The sequence below is a fragment of the Misgurnus anguillicaudatus genome, chromosome 6, assembly GCF_027580225.2.
Source record: "Misgurnus anguillicaudatus chromosome 6, ASM2758022v2, whole genome shotgun sequence".
Taxonomy (NCBI): domain Eukaryota; kingdom Metazoa; phylum Chordata; class Actinopteri; order Cypriniformes; family Cobitidae; genus Misgurnus; species Misgurnus anguillicaudatus.
Window position 1 is genome coordinate 22,839,055 of NC_073342.2, and position 9,995 is coordinate 22,849,049.

Genomic DNA, 9,995 nt, shown 5'->3' on the forward strand with positions numbered 1-9,995 from the left:
CAGTGTTAGTGTTCAATAAGAGAGATGTGCTTTTCACACAGTTTGCGGTCAGTTGGCACTGAATAAATGCCAACTTCCTGAATAGATGCTGACAGATCTTTAAGCTCCTATACCATACTGTCTGTTATTTAAAGAAGGGGTGCATTACAGAGACTTGAATTTGAGGTGAATGAATTTTAGTTATTTTGAATTTTATAAGATAACCTTTAAATGGCATACGTACATTATACGTTTTGGTAGTTATGGTTGAATGTTTTTTAATAGAATGAACACAGTTTTTCATTAGCACAATGGCAAATATTTTTATTACTCAATATATTTTTTAATTAAAAAGTTTACTGTAAGTCAAAGTGTTTTAAAATTTAATTTGTACTGTACAGCAGTGAAAACTATTACAATATAATGTTCATAATATAACTATGTAAAGGTTCATTCACACACTACAAAAATGCTGGGGGTTTTTCGACACATGGTTGGGTGCAATAGGAACAAGGCTAAACTAATCGAAAATGTCAATATTTACCCAAACATGGGTTGAAACATCACAAAATTTTTGTTGGGCTGCATCCTTTTAAATAAATAAACGTAAAAATACAAAAATGGTACAATAATTTTAACTATGCCCACTATGTATTTCTACATTTGTTTATTTCATATGTATATGCATGTATATGTAATAAGATTTTGCATAGCTTGCAGTACCTTCATCTCACCGTTAGAGGTCACGCCTGCACCAACATTGCATAAATCTCTGTAGGATTTTAAAGTTGATATTAAATGAAAACGCCACTGTTTTTTAATATTTTATTAATTTTTTACCTCAACTTAGACGAATTAATACATACCTATCAGCCAAATTCTGGTGAACATCTCATCTGGGCCCTCATTTATAAAATGCTGCGTAGAAAACATCCTACATTTGATCTTTCCATTGCTCAAAAGCGCGCACGTGTGATTCATAAAACGAAAGTACACATAGAAAACGCACGTACACCCCAGCTTCTCACGTGAAATCTATAAATCGCAAATAAACTTGAAATAGAATGTATGCACATGACGTCACTGTCGGCGAGAGGGCTGCGGTAACGCCCACTGAGTGGCAAAAGACAGAGCGGCAGCATTTGAGTACAGCGTTACATCGACGAAAACACTATAAATGAGGCCCTTTAAGTGCACTTATATTACCCATAATTCCTTTCGAGAGGGACTTTTGGCCTTAATTAAATAAGCGATGCCTTACTAAATTAATCAATTAAATTATATAGTAAACAAGGAATGTAGAAAGTCTGAAATGCTGTTCTGTCTGCAATACTAGTTCACTGTCCATGTTCCCAACAGGCCTGCACCATTGTGTATTGACCCATCTACTACTTTAAGGGCATATCATAAGTAGGCCAATTGGAACGCAGCATATGACATTGACTTAAGCATCCAATACCTTTTAAAATCCTCCAAAGCAGCTCAAGGATTTTATAAGCAGCTTGACAGTGACTTAAGTGACCAATACCTTATGCTATTCATATCCTCCAAAGCAGCTAAAGGATTTTATAAGCAGCTTTTATAACCAGCAGAGCTCAATAGCTGTATGTTGAAAGCAGTGAACATTGCATTCACACATTTTGGGGAGCCGACTTCCTTTCTAGTTATGTGCAAGAGCACTGAATCTAAAAACAACACTGGACAGAAAGTGCTAAATAATAGGAATGAATTATATTCAGAGCATTCACCTTGGTCTATAGAACTTCCTTCCTCTAATCGTTTCTCATGTACACCCATCATAAATCTTTGTAATTAAATTGTTAATTATGTCTAAAGGACATAAATGTCTTCTGGTCTTAAATTATATGAGAGACTGTATTACAAAAACATCCTAACTCTGATCTGTTTAGTAACCCTGGTTAAACCATTCAGAACTTTATACATGTCAGATTACATATGATTTCAGATGTGCAGTTTATACACTTACCTAAAGGATTATTAGGAACACCATACTAATACTGTGTTTGACCCCCTTTCGCCTTCAGAACTGCCTTAATTCTACATGGCATTGATTCAACAAGGTGCTAAAAGCATTCTTTAGAAATGTTGGCCCCTATTGATAGGATAGCATCTTGCAGTTGATGAAGATTTGTGGGATTAACATCCAGGGCACGAAGCTCCCATTCCACCTCATCCTAAAGATGCTCTATTGGGTTGAGATCTGGTGACTGTGGGGGCCATTTTAGTACAGTGAACTCATTGTCATGTTCAAGAAACCAATTTGAAATAATTCGAGCTTTGTGACATGGTGCATTATCCTGCTGGAAGTAGTCATCAGAGGATGGGTACATGGTTGTCATAAAGGGATGGACATGGTCAAAAACAATGCTCAGGTAGGCCGTGGCATTTAAACGATGCCTAATTGGCACTAAGGGGCCTAAAGTGTGCCAAAAAAACATCCTTCAAACCATTACACCACCACCACCAGCCTGCACAGTGGTAATAAGGCATGATGGATCCATGTTCTCATTCTGCTTACGCCAAATTCTGACTCTACCATCTGAATGTCTCAACAGAAATTGAGACTCATCAGGCCAGTCAACATTTTTCCAGTCTTCAACTGTCCAATTTTGGTGAGTTTGTGCAAATTGTAGCCTCTTTATCCTATTTGTAGTGGAGATGAGTGGTACCCGTTGGGGTCTTCTGCGGTTGTAGCTCATCCGCCTCAAGGTTGTGTGTGTTGTGGCTTCACAAATGCTTTGCTGCATACCTCGGTTGTAAAGAGTTGTTATTTCAGTCAAAGTTGATGTTCTATCAACTTGAATCAGTCGGCCCATTCTCCTCTGACCTCTAGCATCAACAAGACATTTTCGCCCACAGGACTGCCCCATACTGGATGTTTTTTCCTTTTCACACCATTCTTTGTAAACCCTAGAAATGGTTGTGCATGAAAATCCAAGTAACTGAGCAGATTGTGAAATACTCAGACCGGCCGTCTAGCACCAACAACCATGCCACGCTCAAAAATGCTTAAAGGACAAGCTCGGTATTTTAAACTTAAAGCCCTGTTTTCAGATTGTTTATGATGAAATAGAACGGTTTTGACTGAAATTTGGACATATGATGCTGGCCCGAGAAATTTCGGGTGTTTGTTGTATCACCCCCCGTAATGGCTGCATAGGTGCACTGAAACAATCCTTCCTAAAATGTATTAAACTTTCATTTACAAAGACGTGAAACTCACCGAGTGGTCAGGGTGTTCACTGATATGCTCACACAAAAATCGCTGCAAAAGATGCTTTCCAACAGGTTTTATCGTAGTTTTTGTCCAACTCCATTGACTTGTATTACATGTGCTGTGAGGTACAGTATTACTCCGCCGCTACGAACGGAAATGGAGTTGTTTGTATTCTTGCAATTGGCAAAGGTGGATCATCGCCACCAACTGGGCTGGAGTGTCTATTATTCAAGCTCTCAACAGAAGAATGTACGGGTGTGAGGCGTTTGGTAAAATAGGTCCACAAGTTCACAACGAATGCTAAAACACCTGCGATATTTGCCACAAGGAAACGTGCGTACGTCAAGTCGGAACATGACGTGAAGGTAAGTACTTTTCCACGTCAAAGACGAGTTTTATAAATCTGAGCGTTGGGATGGATGTGAGCGTACGCACGGTTCTAAGATCAAATCTGTGCGTAAAACGCTTTATAAATGAGGCCCCTGGATCTTCTTTTAATAAACCCACTCCACACATACGCAACCCACGCAACGCCTTTAAGATAGAAAGACTCTGTAATAAGGCCACAGAAGACTTATTAGGCAGTTATCACACTTCACCTCTCAACTATTTCTCAAGAGAGGGTTATTTTTAAAAATGAGTTTCTGAATTGGATACACACCATAAAGCAGCTAATTCTTAACCCAGTGTTCCTCATTATCACATTTAGCTCCTTAATAGAGAATGGAAGATGTGTTCAATAAAAAAGACATCTAGGACAGGGCAGAGAGCTGTAGGGGTAATGTTGGTGCTTCAACTAAAGCAGTTTCAGGGAAGTACTTTAAGCATCGATTAGATATGTTTACTGGCTGCTTTGTAATCCTTTATTGAATCCAACCATGGGAAGTGAAACAGTTTGTACTTGTGAAGCAAATGTAAATTCTCTGACATCCTTTTTACATCTATATAGGGGCGGTTTCCCGGACAGGGTTTATTCTAGTCCCAGACTAAAATGCACGTTTGAGCATTGTTTTGTCTCAAGATGCAGACCACTATTGTTTTTTCTAAGGTTTGTTTATAAACACGTAAATGTTCCAGTCCTGGATTAATTTAGACCCTGTCCGGGAAACCTCCCCATAATGTCTAGAGTACAAGAGTGTCATAAAATTTATGGGAAGGTTTCAACCCTTATTCAGATTACCCACTTGGGTTGTTTTTAACCCATGCTGGGTAAATATAAGACAGAACCCACCGCTGGGTTAAAAATTACCCAATGCGTTGTTGTTTGGTATCCAACAATGAGTTGTAATAACCCATCAGTTAGGTTGAAACTCAACACTGGGTAGCTTTTAACCTAACAGTTGTGTCCTATATTAACCAGCATTGGTTAAAAAGAACCCAGCATGTGTTATTGTGTGTTAAACTCAACCCTATACGTTATATTTTAGTTCAATATTTTAGTTTTATCTTACAGTATTTATATCTCATATAGGTGACCCGATTTTATTTAAATGTGACATAGAATGGTTGAACGGAGTATTTTTCCTTGTTCTGTGATGTGACATGTAGACAAAAAATTTTTTGTTTGGGTCTGTAATGCCTTAGAAGCTTCCTAAAAACCTTTTCTCAGATAGCTCTATTAGGGTGGGGGATTTCAAACAACTGGTTTTGCACCTATTTGGCTCCCCCTTCTGGCTTAACTTGCAATCTCATTACTGATTGGCTGACTTTGCTGCCACTCAAAAAATGTAGCCAATTATTTTAAAGTGGATGGGCAGTTAGATGCCTGTGATGTCATAAGCATCAGTTTTTCAGATTGGCTGTTTTCTGGCTGACATTTTTAAAAGAGGAATTACTATGTGACTGAGATGTTTAGCATGTTTAGCACTTTTTGTATGTTTGTGAATGTGGGTAGACTACCATTGTTCAACAAAGACAAGGTAAAAATGGTTTTTCATTCTCTGTCCCCTTTAAATGCAACTTATTTAGTATAACCGTGACAAATAAAATCTCTCAAATTAACTATTGCTGGTGGCATCTCTGGATTACAGTGAAAATCATTGTAGTCTTCAAATCAGCTGTTTTAGATGATATCTATCTTTGACCTACAGTATCCTAAATTGGTCGAAGTTCCTCAATGTCTAAGTTTAAAATAGTGGAACTGCATTTTATAAAAGTCACTAAAGATGGGTCATTCTTAGTATATGACCACTTATAGCAAAACAAACTTTAACCTCCTAAGACCTGGTGTGTCCACATACGTAGACATCAAATTTTTTGTTGTTTGCACCATAATACTTAATTCTGTGTAACCCGTTGTACGCAAACGTGAATATTACACTGCTTTATGTTCAAAGAAAAATATTTGGTTATTTTATTTATTGGTTCCTCTTTACCCCAAAATAGCTGGAAGAAATCTGAAGAAAGAGAAACCAACAGTGTAAAAAGATTTTGTAGAAATTACAGTATTGCTGGATGCTGGTTGCCAGTAACTTACTGTAAATTTAAATGTATGTTATTTACTGGTAACAGTTTGTTCAAAGTTAAATGAACATTAAACATTAACAAGTCTTTGTCTTTACAGAAAAAAACTATAAAATAACAGCCTCATGCAAAGGATTCTGGGAACCAAAAATCCTTATCAACCTTTTTCAGTTTTTGTCCTTCAGATTTTGTTTCCCAGAATGCTTTGCTTGAGGATGTTATTTTAGTTTTATTCTGTAAAGATAAAGACTTGCTACCAGCAACCAGCTGCCAGTAATACTGTAATTTCTAAGGAATCTTTTTACAGTGAAAGCTTGGGTCTTAGGAGGTTAAAAATGGACTAATAAAAATTGGACAAAACAAGCATTAAAATAAAAAAAAGGGAAAATGAAGATGTTTCTTTTTTTGGCCATTTTATTAGTGAATATACATCTGTCTAGTCATAATTTTCCTTCAAATATTGTTGTGGGCAACTAGTGGGCCTTAGTGTGAAACAATAGTGGAAACCACTGGTCTAGACAATGTGTCATGTAATTTTCCAACCATAAATCTATTTAATACCACAGCAATGACAATTATTCCTGATGTCTTGTTTTCTTTGTGTAAATATTATTTTGTGGTATTTACAGTCATTGTTTTTTTGCTATTCGTGACTTATTTGATGTTTTGTGGATTGAGTATTGCATTTTATTTGTTTTGTGGTGTTTTTATACAACATGTCTCTGGAAAACATTTGAAAACTACAAACCAAACTGCAAATGAGTGAACAAGCAACAATGCAATTATATACAGAAAAAGTAACATGACTTTTAAAGGGAAAAATATGTTACAGTAAGTTAATGTCCACAGATATCACCACTGCACTGACCTAACATATAACATTTAAAATGATTCATACTATAGTTTTACTTCAGGACAATACTGTAGGTGGTCTGCTGAACTTTCAGGATAAGCCTACCTGTACCTCTTTGACTTTATGTAAACTTTGTTCAAGTTTTGTTTTGAATTTTACTACAGGAACTCCCTGCACTTTGTAGTACTTCCTAAAACAATATTTTCATAGCCTCCCTTGACACTTGAATACCAAACCCTGAAATATATACAAAGACCTTGTTTATGTACAGTATGTTCAAAAGGGGCCATTTCAGTAGTCCAGATAAATAATAAAGGTTTATTTTTCAAATACACTAGGGAATACAAATAAACATTTACTTGTTTTTTAAAAATAAAGAACTTTCAAACATAAATAAAGTTGAAATAGCAGACATCAAACAGAGAGAAAAAAGTGTTGTATAACACCACATTGACATTTTGGGAAGATGCAACATACAACAGCATACACACTTATCTATATATAGTGCATCATGCCAAGAAAAATTAATCTGACAAAGAACAGCGTGTTCTTAATTTGTTAGAAAGTGATAGCATTGTGTTATCAATATGATAAAATTTGCGTGACTCAAACCAAGCAGTGTTTAAAAACACATACTGAGAAATACATTCGAATGCAAATAGCCGCTTAACAGCTGTGACAGGTATTCAGGTTATTTTTTTTGTATCTGAGCCTTCTCAATATTTCATGTGTTATTCCATTACATAATAGTATGATGAAAATTTTAACAGAACATTGTGTGTTATTTTGGTTACTATACATTATTTATGTTTCTAACATCACTACTGTCGTCGCTTCGCTTGTATTGTGCAACACTTCAATGGACTCAAAACATTAATGCCAATTATAAAATGTGTAACACAGACTGAACAACGCACAGAAACCATTTTAAAATCAAGACAATAATGAACAATTATAACAATGAAAAGTTACAATAATCAATATAATCAGTAAAATTTAACATGCACAATCATGTTTACTACAAAAACATTCGAAATATTTTTAAGGTGCATTGTGTAACTTCTGGAATGATCTCTTGATAGAAATGCAATATAATAAACATAATTACAGTATCATTATGGTGTATAAAGACCTTACAAAATAACTTTTATTGTTTTTATTACCATAGTATGAGCCGTTTTTATCTACATACACCGCGGGTCCGCTTACATGGAAATTGCCGTCATGTTTCTACAGTAGCCCTAAACGGACAAACTGCTCTACACAGACAATAGTCCCTTTCACACATACAGTCTTTACTGGTAATTTACTGATAAATTGCAGTTAACATGTCATGTGTGAACAGAACCTTTCTGGTAAATCAGTGCTCCCAATTTACCAGTAAGACAGGTTGTAAGATTACCAGTAATTTACCGGTAAGCGCTGTGTGAGAACGAAAATTATAGGATTACCGGAATTTAGAACGGACGACGTCAGACCGTGCTGACAGCTTCGGGCCAATCATAGCGTTTTAATATGACGCGTTTACCCCCGCACTGTTTACTGACGTTTCCACACACATGCTGCTTGAAAGTTGAGCACACCTGCAGTTTACGTCCACATTTCTTCACCAAAGTTGTTAAAAAGAGCTGACCGCCGAATTGCCGACGTCCTTAGCACGCCCTCTATGAAGCCTAAAGTGCAAACAGTACTGTTGTTAAAAACGCATTTTCTGTTTGACGTCGTCTCATTCAATGTTGTTTGGTCATGAGCAACTTCGCGACTGTTTACCACAGACGTGAAAACAACAAAATACGGACCGTGGATATGAACGACGTGGATTGTTTACAAATACAACACTGAGCTCGCCGCGTGCTACAGGTACTTCCGCTTTCTCAACGAATTTACCGGTATTTTGATACTGATGTGTGAATGATGTCTTACGAGTAAAATAACGGAATGCCACTGCGTGTGTGAACAGCACATTTTTGTATTTACTGGTAAATTCATTCTGGTAAATTCATGGTAATTTACCAGAATTACTGTGTGAAAGAGGCTAATGACATGTTTGTCCTGTTGCAGCTACCATATGTGTTTCGAAATTGAGGGGTGAGATATTGGTTGCGACTCACAATCTCACCACTAGATGCAGCTAAATTGTACACACACCACCTTTAACACTAGTAAATTCGTACGCAGAAAAATTTACCTACAATATATTTATATACATACTTCCATTTAAAACATGGCTCATTTATTACTTAATTTTGACCTGAAATTAGTTGGGCTTGTAAACAGGCACTACAGTGTTTACTAACTGGATTGGGTTAAATGAGTATAAACTGCCATACATTCACTCATGTGAAACTTTAACTTTCTCATCGTATTACTATTAAGTGATTTTATTTGAATGTCTCTTTCCTCTCCCATAGTTATTTAAATTTCAATCAGTATTTTATTTTAGTCATTTGCTAAAGGGTCGTGCGATAAACAGGATAATTTAGTTATCATCATAATGCGCAATGTCCCAAAATAAACCCCCTCAAAAAAGCTGACTGTAATGCATTTACATTAGTACTATATGAAACAAAAAAGTGCATACAATCGTATAAATTAAGTCAAAGTATTGTACAGTCAGTAGAGTCTTGTACAGTAGAGTATTGTACAGTCTTAGGGGCCAGTCACACCAAAAGCATTTATGGCAGTTGCAGGCGCCTTTTTTGAATGATATTCTATGGGCAGGGCGCGTTTGCGCGCTGTTTATGCGCGCCGAGCGCCTTGCGGTTTTCTGCCGCCTGCCGCGCACGCGTTTTTGAAGGAGCGCTGAGAGCGGAGATGCGCCCGACGTCATTCGCGTCTTCCATTGTCCAATCGAATGACGGGAGAGGCGGGCCTTACGTTGTGGTGAGGGAAGTTTACAGTTGCTTTGAAGAACCGGACTCCACTCGCTCACTCTCTCCTGCGTGTTTGTGCACCTCTCACCCTCAAACAAGGCCAGAGCAAGCGCCCTCTTTTTAAAGTTTCTGCTAATATGACAGTTAACAGCAAAAGAGCGCTCACGCTTCAATATTTGATTGACAAGACAGCTGACTCGGTGGTTGCTTAGCAATATGAAAAGCCGCGCCGCACTGCTCTTTTTTTAAAAAAGGCAGTGCGTTGCGCCTTGCGTTTGCAAGCGTTTAAAACGCTTTTGGTGTGACTGCGCCCTTAGAATAAATATCCTTAATGCATCTGGCAGACACTTTATTTGAATCAACTTACATTGCATTAAAGCTATTAGTGCTGGGAACTGAACTCTTAACTTTATATCACTTTTTTTTACATTCTTGCACTCACATCCACTCTTTTCATTAAAGTAATAAAGAAAATCTGAGTGTTCTTGTAGTTCAACAGGCTGGGCATTATGTTAAAAGCACAAAGGTCATGGGTTCGATTCCCAGAGTATAAACTTACTGCTAACACATATATTTTAAATGCATTGTA